This window comes from Equus asinus, chromosome 24 (assembly GCF_041296235.1).
Source record: "Equus asinus isolate D_3611 breed Donkey chromosome 24, EquAss-T2T_v2, whole genome shotgun sequence".
In the NCBI taxonomy this organism is placed as follows: Eukaryota; Metazoa; Chordata; class Mammalia; order Perissodactyla; family Equidae; genus Equus; species Equus asinus.
In genome coordinates this window covers 39,205,895-39,221,531 of record NC_091813.1, presented here as the reverse complement: position 1 = coordinate 39,221,531, position 15,637 = coordinate 39,205,895, and the positions used below count along the sequence as shown (strand labels likewise).

The following is a 15,637-nucleotide window of genomic DNA, read 5'->3' as shown; positions in this document are numbered from 1 at the left end:
TCACACAAATACCTGTGAGGAGACAGAAATTATACTAGTTCTTTTAATAGAAAAAAAATTAAACACAAGTTGTTTACAAAGCGTGGAAACACCAAATAAGAAAAATAAAAAACATTAACAAAATAGCACAAATGTAGGAATTGTTGGAAGTGGCTACCAAAGCACAGGGAAGAGTCTGGAATGACTGAAATTAAGAAGCTTGCAGGAGGGCCTTGTGGGGCTTAAACTCAAACTCTTGAGAAGGGGCTGCTGCTATGCTGCTGCTGATATCTCTGAAATCAAAGAATGTCCCCATGGAGCTGAGATCCAGACTTCTAAGAAGTGAGCCCTGGCCAACTGGTATTGTGGTCTTTAAGGGGCAAAATAAGACTGGTTCTAAGGGTATAGAAACATTGCAAAATAAATTCAGCTGCTGTTAGAGGAACAGACTGCCACCTCCAGGATGAAGGAGCATTGCCAAGGTGGTGCTTGTAGAAAGAAGTAAAACAGGAACAGGAAGAAAACATGAAGGGGCAAATCCCTTCTCTTTTCTCTTGTTTACCAATCTCCTTCTATTAGAAGAAATTAACCAAGAATAGCTGGCAAAAGAGAAATTGGTTTGGAAAGTCCCAATCCTGGTATCATGAAGTTGTGTATAGAAGGGTAGATTTGGAGCTGAGAGAGACAATATAGATATAGATATAGATATATAATTATATGTGCATGTATATAAAAATAAAGATATGGCATATAAATTTAATGTCAAATTCAGGAAATTTATACCTCCTAAAGAATATGATCTGCCTATAAGTCATCTCTGAGATGTTAAGATGGCAACTTCTCTACAAAGAGAAAAACAGTAGTGATAAACAATCAATTTTAGAAAATGCAGAAAAAAGTAAAGAAAAGCTAAAATTTTATTTCAAGAAATGTGATTTTTAAATATTCTTTCTTTAATCAATAAAGATTAGATCCGAGCTGAAAACTCATGTCTTATAGGGTTTTGTTAACATATTCAATGTCACAACCTTTACAAAATACAACAAAGATTTTCCTTAGAATTTATAAATAAAGATGTGGATTATGACAAAATTATTTCAAAATTCATCAAGAAGGAGTAACATGTTTTTGTTAAAAAGATTTAACATGGCTCTAGTTCTAAGACTGTTTAAGCAAACTACTAGTAAGTCAATAGAAGAAATATACTATTCTGGTTTTAGTTTCTCTGCTTCTTATTCCCATTTTCATACCCACAGAATGAAAATCTTACTTAAGATTTCACTTTAAATACTTTTCAATCAAAAAACAAATTTGATTCAGCAAATAAAAGAAGATAAGTGAGAAAGTTTATGATAAAAGAAGTTAAAATAGATTATAGCCTGAATAATTCAACTACAAATGAGGTGTATATGTATTAAAGGATAGCATTCTCTTTTATTGTTTTTCTAGATCATTTGGCAAGATGGGAGAATTAAACACAGAATTATAAATAATTGCTTTCAATGAGTAATCCTTTCAATTAAGAGCAACAACTGTCAGGTGGAATAAAGCAAAGAAAGATTCAACAATAAGAAACTTTAAAAAGACTCACTCTAATTTGAAAGATAGGTTAAAGGTAAAAAAAAAGAGAAGGATCTATAGCTACACAGCTATATACCATGCAAACTGTAAGCATACAAATTTTGTTTTTAGCTGAGATTAATCTCAAAATAGAGATCAAGACAAGGAATTCTAGCAGAAATAAAGAAAATAAATTCAAAATAATAAAAGTATTTATTCATTACCTAATAATAGAATTTCAAAATACATGAAACTTAATTTGGCAAAACTAAAGGGAGAAATAGATTCATCCAAAATCGTAGTTGGATATTTAAAAAATCACTCCAGTAATTCAGAAAACAGACAGAAAATCAGTAAGGTCCTACAAAACTAGAATATGATTCACCACACTTGACTTAATTCACAGTTATAAAAGTTTGTACTGAATGACCGAGGTGGTCATTCTTTCAGGGCGCACAAGAAACATTTAGTGACTGTAACCACATGCAGAAACATTAAAAAGTCTCACTAATTTCAAAATATTGAAGTAATCTACAATATACTCTTCATACACAAGGAAGTTAATTAGAAATCTAAAGCGTCAACCTCAATTGTAGGTGCTTTATATTCATGGGTCAAAAAAGAAGCCACAAATATTTCAATCTAAATAACAACTCCAAAATGTGAACATTTGTGAGACATAAAGTTAACACATATTTTAAAGAGCAAATAAAGCACACGTTAATAATTGAAGGGAAATAGTAAATATAAAAGTTGAAATAAATGAAATAGGTAACAGATGAAAATTTAAAAAAATAAGAGAATTAAAATCCTAACCATGCTAATCAAGAAAAAAATGTAAACAAAATTAACCACATTATACATGATGAAGATTACATCACTAAAAAAACCAAAGGCAGGAATATATGTGTGTGTGTGTGTGTATGTACACATTTTTCTCATAATTTTGAAAACTTAGATGAAAATGACAAGTTCCCAGGAAACAAACAAAAACCCTAGCAAAACTGACACAAGAAGATATAGAAGTACATATGCATATACATATGCACATGTGCAGTATAAGCCCTGACTGTTGGTTTTTCTTTTTTGTAATGCAAGTGCCTGATTTACACTTAGATTTCTTAGGCATCCACTTCAAAGAAGGCTGTCTTGAATAAACACATTACCAGCCACTGAATAAAAAGCCAGGTCACCGTGCCACTGCCACCCCAACCCAGCCCTTTTGTTTTAGAGCTCTTGTTGATTTAGATAACTAACCATTTGGTATACTTGCTTTTCTTTTCCCATGCTTTAAATTCCTGCTCTTCTGTTTTAAATTCATCAATAAAGAGTGAACCCAAGAAACCATATGCCCCTACCCTTGACTCCAATAAAAACAGATATCCAGGCCCACATTCTCTCTTTCTCTATCTGCAACCTCCCTGGGTGGCCCCATGGGTGTTACGTGATTTTCAGGACCTGTGAGTAATAAACATTTTCTCTTTCAAAGTTTGCCGATGGTTATTGCTGAGGGCATCTCGGAATCATAAGAATCACAAGTCCAGTCACAACAATGGTTATCTATAGGCTGAGACTTGCACACAACAATATGTTCATTATATACATGTAAGTATAAATAGAATAAGTTATCTTAAAACCTTTGTACAACAACTTTATGTCCAAATGTCTTCACTAGCAAACTCTATCCAATTTCTAAGGAAGAAATTATACCAATCTTATAAAACATTCTCCAAAAGTAGAGGAGGAGGAAATACTTCTCAGCATTTTTTAGAAGTCAATATAACCTTGATACCAAAATCTCACAAAAATATTTTAACAAGACTTTTACAAAGCAATACTGCCCACAATATTGGATCCAAGATCCTTACCATGTAATTAGAAAATAAAATCCAAAGATATACAAAAAGATTTAAAAATATATGAACCATTAAGCTTATCCCAAGAATACGATTTTAGTTAAGTATTCAAAAATCAATCAATAAGTCAGCATATTAACAAATAAAGCAGAAAAGAAATCACACAATCATTTTAGTAAGTGTGTAAAAAGCATTTGACAATATTCAGAAAATTAGGGATAGATGGAAAGTTCAAAAACTTGACGAAGATCATTTATGAACAACTCACAGAAAACGTCATACTTAAGGATGAAAAACTTACTGCTTTTCTGCTAAGATTAGTAAAAAGATAGTGATGTCCATTCTTAGATGTTGAAACAAGATTTTATTGGAGATGCAGCCAAATCGATAAAGCAAAGAAAAAAGAAAGGCATCCTGATAAGGAAAAAATGAAGTAAATCCATCTCTGTTCACAAATGAAATGAGTTTTTACATAGAAAATCTTAGAGAATCTACCAAAGAACTTCAGGAATTAATAGATGAATTTAGGAAAATCGTAGAATATAACAGCAATATACAAAACAATCATTTGTATTGCATAACTTAGCAGGAAACAATCTCAAAATTAAATTTTACAAATACTAGTTAGATGGATTAAAAAGATTAAAGTACTGAGGAGTAAATTTAGCAAATATATCAAGTCAACTACATTGAAAACTTCAAAATATTGTGGTGAAAAATAAAGAAAACTAAGCACATATACAATATACCATGATTATGAATAAGAAACTCAACTCAATATTGTTAAAATGTCACTCCTCTCAAAATTAATTCTACGGTTTTTTATTTAGCAGAAATTGGTAAGCTGAATCCGAAATGTATATGGAAATTTGAAGGTTATAGAATAGCCAAACAGTCTTGAAAAAGTGTAAACTCTTAAAACAAGACTTACCATAAAGATACACTAATCAAGAAAGGAGTTACTAGGGTACGGCTGCATGAATAAATCAAAGGAAGAGAATAGAATGTCCAGAAATAGGCCTTTATACATATGGTTAGTTGATTCTCTAAAAGTTTTAAAACAACTGAAAGGGAAAAAATCATTTTTGTACTAAGATAACTAGATATCCACATGGAAAAATAAATACATAAATAAATAACCTAAACTACTTCATACAATATAGAAAAATCAGCTTGAAAAGGATTATATATTTAAAGTAAGAGCTAAAATTATAAATTATAAAATAAATTATATAAATTATAAAGTGTCAAGAAAATGAGAAAGGTAATATATTTATGACTTTGCAGTAACTAACAATTCTAAGGCAGAAAAAAAATCAGACTTCCTCAACCTAACAGAAAATATCTACAAAAATCCCACAGCTAACAACATAACTAATGGAAAGAAACTGGAAGTTTTCCCAATAAGACCAGGTACAAGACAAGGATGTCCTTTATCACAATTCCTTTTCAACATTGTACTGGAAGTTCAAACTAATGCAGTAAGATAAAAAAATAAAAGGTATCCAGATTGGTAAGGAAGAAATAAAACTGTCTTTGTTTACAGATGATGTGATCATCTATCCAAAAGAAAGAAAATCCAAAAGAATCAAAAACACAAAAAAACTCCTAGAACTTATAAGCAATGTCACAAGATTTCATGTACAAGGTTAACATACAAACGTCAGTTGCTTTCCTGTACACCAACAATAAGTAAGTGGAATTTGAAGTGAAAAATACAATACCATTCACATTAGCATCCAAAAACATGAAATACTTAGGTATAAATCTAACAAAATATGTGCAACATCTATATGAGGAAGACTATAAAACTCCAATAAATAAAATCAAAGAAGAACTCAATAAATGAAGAGATATTCCCCATTCACGGATATGAAGACTCAATATTGTCAAGATATCAGTTCTTACTAACTTGATCTATAGATTTAACACAATCCCAATCAAAATTCCATCACGTTATTTTGTGGACATGGACAATGTTTATAAAGTTTATACAGAAGGGCAAAAGACAAAGAATAGTCAACACACTATTGAAAGAGAAGAACAAGGTTAGAGGACTGATACTACCTGACTTCTATACTTACCTTAAAGCTATAGTAATCCAGACATTATAGTATTGATGAAAGAGCAGACAAATAGATCAAAGAACGTAATAAAGCCCAGATATAGACCCATATAAATATAGTCAACTGCTCTTAGACAAAGAAGCAAAGGCAATACAAGGGAACAAAGTCTCTTCAACCAAGGGCTCTAGAACAACTGGACATTCACATACAAAAAAATGGATCTAGACACAGACCTTACACCCTTCACAAAAATTAAGTCAAAATGAATCAAAGACCTAAATGTAAAATGAAAAATTATAAAACTCCTAGAAGATAACGTAGGAGAAAAGCTACAGGACCTTGATGTCGTGGTGGCTTTTTTTGGATACAACACCAAAGGCATGATTCATGAAAGAAATAATGGATAAGCTGGACTTCACTGAAATTAATAGCTTCTGTCTGTGAAAGATAATGTCAACAGAATGAGAAGACAAGTCACAGCATGGGAGAAAATATTTGCAAAAGACATATCTGATAAAGGACTGTTATCTGAAATATACAAAGAAGTCTTAAAACTTAACAATAAGAAAATGAACACCATTAAAATATGAGCCAAAGACCTTAACAGACACCTCACCAAAGAAGAAATACAGGAGGCAAATAAGCAAATGAAAAGATGCTCCACATCGTATGTCATCAGGGAAACGCAAATTAAAACAACAGTGAGATACGACTATATAGCTATTAGAAGGACCAAACTCTGCAACACTGACACCAAATGCTGGGGAAGATGTGGATCAACAGGAACTCTCATTCATTGCTGGCGGGAATGCAACATGATCCAGCCACTTTGGAAGATAGTTTGATGGTTTCTTACAGAACTAAATATACTTTTGTCATACTATCCAGCATTTGCACTACTTGGTATTTACTGAAAGGAGTTGAAACTGATGCGCATACCAAAACCTGCACATGCATATTTATGGAAGCTTCATAATTCCCCAAACTTGGAAACAGCTAAGATGTTCTTCAGTAGGTGATGGATCAGTAAACTGTGGTACATCCAAACACTGGAATATTATTCAATATTAAAAAGGGAATGACCTATCAAGCTATGAAAAGACAGGGAGGAACATTAAAGAAATATTACTAAGTGAAAGCAGTCAACGTGGGAATGCTACATACTGTATGATTCCTACTATATAGTATTCTGGAAAAGATAAAACTATGGAGACAGTAAAAAGATCAGTGGTTTCCAAGAGTTGGAAGGAAAAAAGAGGTGAATAGACAGAGCACAGAAGGTTTTTAAGGGGATGAAAATACTCTGTATGCTACCATAATGATGGCTACATGTCATTATGCATTTGTTTAAATCTATAAAATGTACAACACCAAGAGCAAACCCTAGTGTGAACTGTGGACTTTGGATAATTATGATGCGTCAATTTAAGTCCATCAGTTGTAACAAGTGTACCACTGTGCTATGAGATATAGATAATGGGGGAGAGGCTATATATGTGTGGGAACATGTGATATATGGGAAATCACACTACCTCCCCTTAAATTTTGCTGTAAACCTAAAACTTCTCTAAAAAATAAAGTCTCAATTTAAAAAAAGAAATATCCTACACACAAAAATTCAGTAACCACATAAAAGAAAAATTGGTAAAATATTCTTTGTCAAAAAAACAAAAACAAAAATAAAACCTCTGCTTTTAAAACACACCATTACGAAAACCAAAAACAATTGAAAGACTGGGATAACATATAAGCAATAAGGCATGGATATATTTGAAAATCTTAAGAATCATTAATAAAGAGAACAACAGCCAATTTAAAGAAATGAACAAAGGCTGGGAAATATCATTCACAACAAGGATATATGTATCAACAAGCACATTTTGAAAAGTGCTCAGGGTCATTATTCATCAAACTAATACATATTTCAACGGTAGGATACCACTTCACACCCACTAGAAGGGCTAAAATTAAAACACATAGCACCTAACTTTGGCATGAATATGGAGCAACTAGAAATCTTTCTTTTTTTTGGTAGGAGCGTAGACTGGTGCAACCATTTTGGAAAGTGTTTTATCGTTTCATGTAAAATTAACATAACCTATGAACCAACTATTCCACCACTAGGTATACCCAAGAGAACTGAATTCTATGTTTACAAAAACAATGATTAAAAAATACCTATAGCAGCTTTATTAATAACAACCCAAAAGAAAAAAAAAGTGCATGTCCAGTCACTGGAGAATAGATTTAAAAAGTCAAACACACTTATAACAAAAGTAGAAGGGTATCAAAAGTTTTCTGAGTCTGAAGAAGGTTTGAAATAGTCACTGTGGGGGCCGGCCCCATGGCCTAGTGGATAAGTTTGGTGGCTCCATTTTGGTGGCCCAAGTTGGATTCTAGGCATGACCTACCCCACTCGTCAGAGGCCATGTTGTGTGGCAACATACATACAAAATAGAGGAAGATTGGCACAGATGTTGGCTCAGGCTGAATCTTCCTCAGCAAAAAACAAAGTTACTGTGGACAATGGTAGAGTAAATTCAACGTATGGACTTTTCAATGTCTCTGGGCAGTGTTGTGAGGGCACATTTGAAATTGGTGACCATCTGTACTTTTTTGGTGATTTTTCTCTATTATTTCTAAGTTCTTAAATGAGCCATAGGGAAAGCAAATATTTGGATTCATCAAAAGTTGAAGTTTTGCTAGACAAATATAACCAAAATTTAGAGGAGCATGGAGTTTAGGATACTGGTGAGGATGTGTTACTGAAATGCTAGACCATAGGATATCTAATTAGATAGGAGGGAAGTGAAGAAAATCGAGGAGTGATGGATTGGAAGAAAGTAAAAGGGTCGGTACTTTTGTGATCGTGACCTAAATTTTGACTGCCGGCATGGGTTACTGAAGTGGAGAAAAAGAGGTCAATTGAAATGAGGTTATGAAGAGGTTGATGGGGAAGGCTTTGGGATTTGTAACCAATTAGTTTTTGGAGTCCCCTAAAATAACGGCAGGGCTTGAGGTTAGGAAAAAAACTGAGCAAGGGTTCAGTGGATGTGGTGAACGGCGGTACACGGCAAGGAAGAAGGGAGAAAGTAGCAATGTAGCAAAGAAAGTGGTGGAGTAGCTGAAGGACTCAGCATTCGGTTGAATTGATTTCGATATTTACATAAGTGTGATGAAGTAATAGCGATCTAGAGGGAGCAAGGACAATTCCTAACTCTGAGAGGCCACGTGCCTCTAAGTACTCACCATCTAAGGAAATTGCAGAGAAGCAGCTTCCTCAGGGAAGAGTCAGTTTTGATTTACTGCAGGAGAGAGGAGAGAACCTTTGACATAGAGAAGTCTATGGGTTTGGGAGAGCAATTCCAGAAAGCACAAAGAAGAGTTGGTAGGTGGGAAAGGAGATGAAAGGGGCTGTGGACACTCAGATAACTTAGGAGGATTATTGCTGCGTTTGGTGGGTGTGGAAGATTGCTAACTGACTGGGATGAGGGACTTGATGAATTATTCTCTCCAAATACTCTGATTTTTTAATATTCCGAATAAAAACTCAGGGTAAAATAAAACTTAATTACCAAACACATTTTTCATTATTCAGAAAACACAAGAAAAAGCCTCAAGTTTTTGTTTGTACAAATTTCTATCGGTTTCAGCAATGCTCTGTACTGATTTTTTGGTAGTCCCTTTTAATAAAGGTAACTTTTGGTTGAATTCTTAAGAATTATTGGCTTTACTGCTTTCAGCTACTTCTTCTGAAGAGAGAGAAAGAGGGAAGACAGTATGTCTCACCATAGGCAGGGGGCTTTCTTTTCATTATCTTCAAAATATAAACAAATGTCAAGCTGTGAATAAATATGGATATAGTAATAGCAGGGTCACACAGAAGGGATTTCTTAGGAAAAGTTTTCAATATTGTTAAACTTCAGAAATAAATTCATTTACCTTCACATGGCATCTATACTTCAACACGCAGCCTCTCCTTTTTCTAACACTCTCATCTTTTCTCCCTCTTATCAGGCCGGCTTTGATTTTGCAGCTGCAAAGCTGCTTCATCTTCCCAACTACTATTATCTTCTTTATATCTGTGGTCCCTGAAGAGGCAATTTACCAAAGTACCCAGGGTTTCAGTCATCCAATTCTCATCTTGATCTCTTACAACCCACTTTCAGCCCTGTTAAGACTCCTTTTATAAGGTACCTACTGCCCTTATGAGATTAACTGGTCCGTGTTTTCTACATATTTCTAAACTCTCAATCTGCTTACATAAACCCACTCATGATCACCCTAATTGTCACTGCTTTGTTATCTTCATTCTATCTTTACGTTCTTCCTACTTGAAAACCCAACAAATCTTCCTATTCCCTTTCAAAAACGTCTCTGTCGGGTATCTGTTCACAATAAAAAAATTCCCCTTCACTTTCCAGTTATAACAGCAGCAACTTTCCCAATGATTTCTAAGTTTTACTTATTCTACAGAATAAATTTATCATTTATTACCTTTTCATCATCTCTTCTATTCTCTTTCCACTGGTCTTTATCTTTTCCCATGTCTTCAATTACCATCCGATCAATTCCAATACCTTGGGTCTCTCTACTCGTGACATGTTCTGCTTTACTCAATTCACTAGCTATACCTTTACCTGTGACATCTTCTTGTATGTTCTGTTGCCATCTAAAACTTAATGTGACAAGGTCAGACTCTTGAAATTTCCTGCTGAGCACCCTTCCACTCTTCCTAACTCTATTACTCTCTCAATTTGACCAGCGTGAAACTTGGGCATTAACTTTAATACCTTTTTAATCTCTCCCTCAAGGCCTTATTAACTGTTTTGCCATGTATAATCTCTGTAAAGATACTTCTTTCTTTATCCCTAGATTAAAACTTTTACAAATGTCTTTATTTTCACTTGGGTACTGTGCATTCATTTCCCCTGATGCTCCGATTTCTCACCTGTTACACTGTTTTCTTATAATACACTCACATATTTCATTATTGAAGTCAATATTGCTTTTCCATAAGGAAATACATCTTAGTTTTATTTTATTATTGTCTAATTGTCTCCTAAAGGAAAAAATTAGAAGAAAGGATGTATCTTAACTTTCTTAGTTCTGCCTCTATTCATATACATTCTTCTACCTATTAATATTTTCTACTAGCATGTTCTTCAGTTTCTCACGGCCTGTTCACATATGTAATACCTGATCTATAATGTATCAGGTATTTTTTTTCTCTTAGTGACATCTTATTTAACAAAAAACAATCCATGGGATTTATCTATACTTAATAAATACATATTCTAAAAATGAAGTTATTCTATTGCAAGACTTCAATTGTTTCTGAGATGAGAGAATATTCAATAAAGTTTCCAACTGCTATAAAAGACTGTAAATATTGAAATAGACCTATTTGAGATTTCGTGAAGGACTGCTTTCTTTGGATAAAATATTAAACCAATTCTTTTCCAAATTTCCTTTCTTAATTCTATAATTCTACTCTATGGTTTTTACAAATTATCTTGAGGCTCATTTCTATTATCATTTTCCTGCTGGAAGTGTTTCATATAATCATAGTTTAAAAACTAATCAAGTAATATAAGCCTAAATAATAGTTCTCAAACAAAATTTCCAGGAAGTATCATATTACTTTTTGAAATTTAGATAATAAGTTGAACTCCACTAGAGGAAAAGTTTGAGTTTTATTTTTCTGGATTGTGTTGAAATGTCTAAACAATACTTATACTAATGTACCATAAATGGGTTAAATGTTTAAGCTTTGTAAAAAGAGAAAGTATTCATGACATTGTTGATAGATAAAATGGAAAATTTATGTAAAAGTTATTCCTAGGTCTTATCCTATCAATAAAGTTTAATTTTGACTATCACAAGCATGCTCAAAGATTTTAATATTAAAGAGATGGTTTCGGGACACCTTATATACGATAGGGAGATGTCAGTATATTTTATCTTGATACTTGTTTTACGTGGGGGGGAGGAAGGGGTGATGTGTGTGTGCATACATAATTATCTATAAAGAGTTGGCAATTGTGTAGTATTGTTGGATCCCTGGAGAAGGGATATAAAGCCATTTTCTAAGTAGAAAACTGAAAAAAAAAAAAAAAGATTTACTAAACTATTTCCCTCTCCAAGATGCTGCTAGACTTAAATAAACTGTAACTTGCAAATATCAAATAACCTTTTAGGCCTGAATTTGGTATATTCTAGTTGGAATTAAATTTTGAACTCTCTGGTTTAAAATATTACAAAAATTAACACCTATGTAGTATATTATGATTGGGAAAATAGTGCTTGATATTCTAATCGAGTAAAAGAGTTCTCTTCCCTCTCTTTTTTAATTGCACCAAAAGACTGGGATGTTTATTAATTCATCTCTGCTTTCAAACTTCCCACTCATGAGAAGTTGAGCTTTTTTTAAAAAACATATGATCTTGGAAAGGAAAAAATTAGTAGTCAAATTTCAGAAATTTCACTAGATAGCCGAGTATCTGGTGTATAGTAACATTTGTAGACAGTCACTATATGAATGAAAGGAATGAGAGTTTCTATCTAGTTCTGGTAAGCCATATACATATACTCTAGCTCCTTCAATAAAAGCTTTCAAATAAACTCTGTATAAGCATTATAACAGCTGTATTTTAAGTTGGCAGAAAATGAGCTCAGTTATTTCAAAGTGTTAACTTGCTTGCATAATGTAAGTATAATTTTTGGTAAAGTATTTTCATTTTATTATACAAACTGCCAAGTCAACAGAGCTATATGAATCTTAGATACAGGACCAATTTTCTTTAAAGGACTTTGTGTTTTATAATTCCCCAAACTCAGGGATTATAATTTTTATCTTTTTTTCCAAACACAAATTGAACATGTTTTTAATCCTGGTTTCCAAGATGAACTTTAAATATAGCAAAAACTAGACAGGCCTTGGCCATCATTTTGAGCCTTTTTCCTACAGCCTAGCAAACTTACCCTTCATGTGTTTACGTACTAGTTGAAGAATTTGAAATTGTTTATACTTTTTCAAATTTGCAAGATATTATTTAAAAACTAGGAACTTTGATTTAAGAGATATTAAACAGGAGATGAAATAAAAGACCACAGCTTGTGAAAATATTATTTCACCAGAAAAATTTATAAAGGATATTGGTCATATTCACTGTTATTTCTTTGTGATTGCATATAAATATAAAGGTTGACTCTGTAATCACTATGTACCTCTTAAGGTAACATGAACTTGCTTGTTCCATATTTTATCCCTCCTCATTCTTTTAGTTCACCCTAAATATCATATCATAGGGGATATCTTTTCTGACCTTAAAAGTATGTCAGCCTCCTCAGCCCCTTTAAGCTGCTACACAGCACTCCTTACTTCTCCAGGTGAGACTCAGCATCCTTGAAATTTTTCTAAAACATGGAATCCATTTCACTCCTATTCTCCCATCATCTATACTCAGGGATTAGGATAAGATTTATAGGGACAACCAGAAATATTTGGAACAATGCTATAATCCGTCACACTTGGCAATATCCATCATAATAAAAATTGTAATCATTCTGACTTAAGAGATAAACCTACGGATTCACTCATCAAATTATGATAAATGAATGTACAAGGCTGTTTGTTTCATCACTGCTCAAAAAAAACTTAGAATGTCCATCCCTATTTAAAGTAATGAGGTTAACAATTAAGTTCGGTTATAAAATTTTCTATAAGCTACATTATTAAACACATAAACACAAGGTGCAAATCAATCTCCATGGCGTATTTCCTGTTATGAAAATAAATGGATAACTGTTATATTCATTTTTCATAGAAATATACCTAAGAAACTTTGTTTACAGAAGATCTATTTTTTTTAAAAGAGTGATGGGAGACTTACTGTTAAGATATTTTATATTATTCTATTATATTTTAATCTTCTTACAATATACATGTTGCTTATCTTTTACTTAAATGTCAGTATGGGTTGTATGAGTAGTGCAAATATGTCTTTTTTTTTTTTTTTTCTTGAGGAAAATTAGCCCTAAGCTAATATCTGCCACCAATCTTCCTGTTTTTGCTGAGGAAGACTGGCCCTGAGCTAACATCCGTGCCCATCTTCCTCTACTTATGTGGGATGCCTGCCACAGCATGGCTTGCCAAGCGGTGCCATGTCTGCACCGGGATCGGAACTGGTGAACCCCGGGCCGCCAAAGCGGAACGTGTGCACTTAACGGCTGTGCCACTGGGCTGGCCCCTGGGCGATTTTTTTTTTTTTTTGATCTTCTGACTTCTTTTCAGAAGTAAAATCCAAAAAACTCTGACATAAGTAATCAGATGATTAAATCATTATATAAAATAGACACTCAATATGTTACAGTTTACTAATTTACGCTAAATTTAAAACAGATGATATTGTCTTTAAAATGGTCAAAATCAAAAAGAAAATACATTCTTATAGACTAAAAGGCATTTAGAAATGTAAGAAAACAGTAATATGGATTGAAGAAAGAATGTCAATATTTTTATTTGGGAACTAACATAAACTTTCTTTCCTTACTTACAAACATGTTAATTTATATTTGTGTTAAAAAACAGACAATATTGATGAATAAAATAAAAGCTTCTTTTTATAACTTTCTAAATCACAATTCAGTAGAAAATTCTTGTCTTTCATGTAAATTTAACATTCTTGACATATCCACACACTGATAGCCTGACTAGTTCATTAAATTCATCCCTGCTGAAATCTTTTTGAAATCATAGTCATTTTCCATAGTTGGGGATAGAAACAACAAATAAACGGGAAACAATTTTTCAATCAGCTAATGTTTTGCAGTCTTTACATACATATACAAATATTTGTATTTTTTGAAGTCCCATTACATAAAATTTATTACCTAGAATTGTATTTTTCTCATTTAATAATAAATGGAGAAAATATTTTAAACTTTTTATATGTATATATTGATTATTCAATTATTTTTTATTTACATTGTTGATTGCTTGATTAGAAAATAATACTTGAAAACGAGTGTTCACTGCAAATGAGATGTTCTTGGAGATCCTGAAAATATGATTTTCTTTTTGGAATTATTAAGACTAACCTTTTCTTGCTATAAATCTCAAATAAACAATATTCTCAATACTTTCATACTATTCAGAGAGCATCACATTTGACAAATTGTTCGTCTCTAATTGCGAGGAACTTGGATCTCTAGAAGGGACGATTATACAAATAAGCCACAATAGCATACTTAGCTAAATGTTATTTCTATTTGCTTATTTGAGATGAAAGTTTTTTAAAATGCATTTTGAACTAACACACTATCCTTGTTTGATTTCGGTCATATGGTTTTCTAGGTGCTTTTGAATGAAAAGATGCTGTCAAAAACATAAATGTGTATGAAATCTTTTCACAATGGTTTGTGAAATCCAAATGTGCATAAAGTCACTGAGGAAGAGCACGGAGCTAGAATAAATGTGAGTCTACAAATTAAAACTTGAGGAAGTCCCGCATTTAATGACTTTATAAAATGTTTACAAATAAAATACAAATTTTATCTATACCATAATCATTATTAACTAAATTATCTCCTAATTTAATTCTTAACAATTTCACCTGTGGGTGGATATGGCCAACCAATATCAATCAAAGTGCCATCAAGAGTACTATTGGTGACAAGAGGTCAAGTGTTAACAAAGAAGTATGATGAAAATATATAAACTCAAAATAATGGCAAAATTAAAGCTATATATACTTATAAGTACCATTTATAACTAGGGATATATCTCTTAAGAACATTTGGCATATCAAGTTGACTCTTTACTTTGACTTAGTTTCTGATACTATACAATTTTTCTAAAGATTTGCAGACATTATTTACTTTTAATGATTCATGTGGTTATGGTTGTGATTCATGGGCATGAAATATTTGTTTTATTCATAAAATAACAATATTAGTTTTATTTTAATTCACCCCATATCTATTCTAGTGATAAGGTTTTTTTGAGTTATACTTTTTTATTTTAGCGGCTAAATGCCACGTTGTAAAAATAACGTAATTAATAAATAAACAAGCGAGTAAATAAAAAGAATAATGAACAAATTAAATAATAAATAACTATTCCCTTACATGATTGACAGTTTTCACTGTCATGTGCAATATGCAAAATCCCAG

At 32.4% G+C, this 15,637-nt stretch overlaps 1 pseudogene; it reads right to left on the bottom strand.

Moving 5' to 3' along the window:
- The window catches only part of LOC106848477 (cerebral cavernous malformations 2 protein pseudogene), a 37,367-nt pseudogene extending 27,343 nt beyond the window's left edge, over positions 1-10,024 (bottom strand).
- Between the last annotated feature and the right edge of the window lie 5,613 nt (positions 10,025-15,637).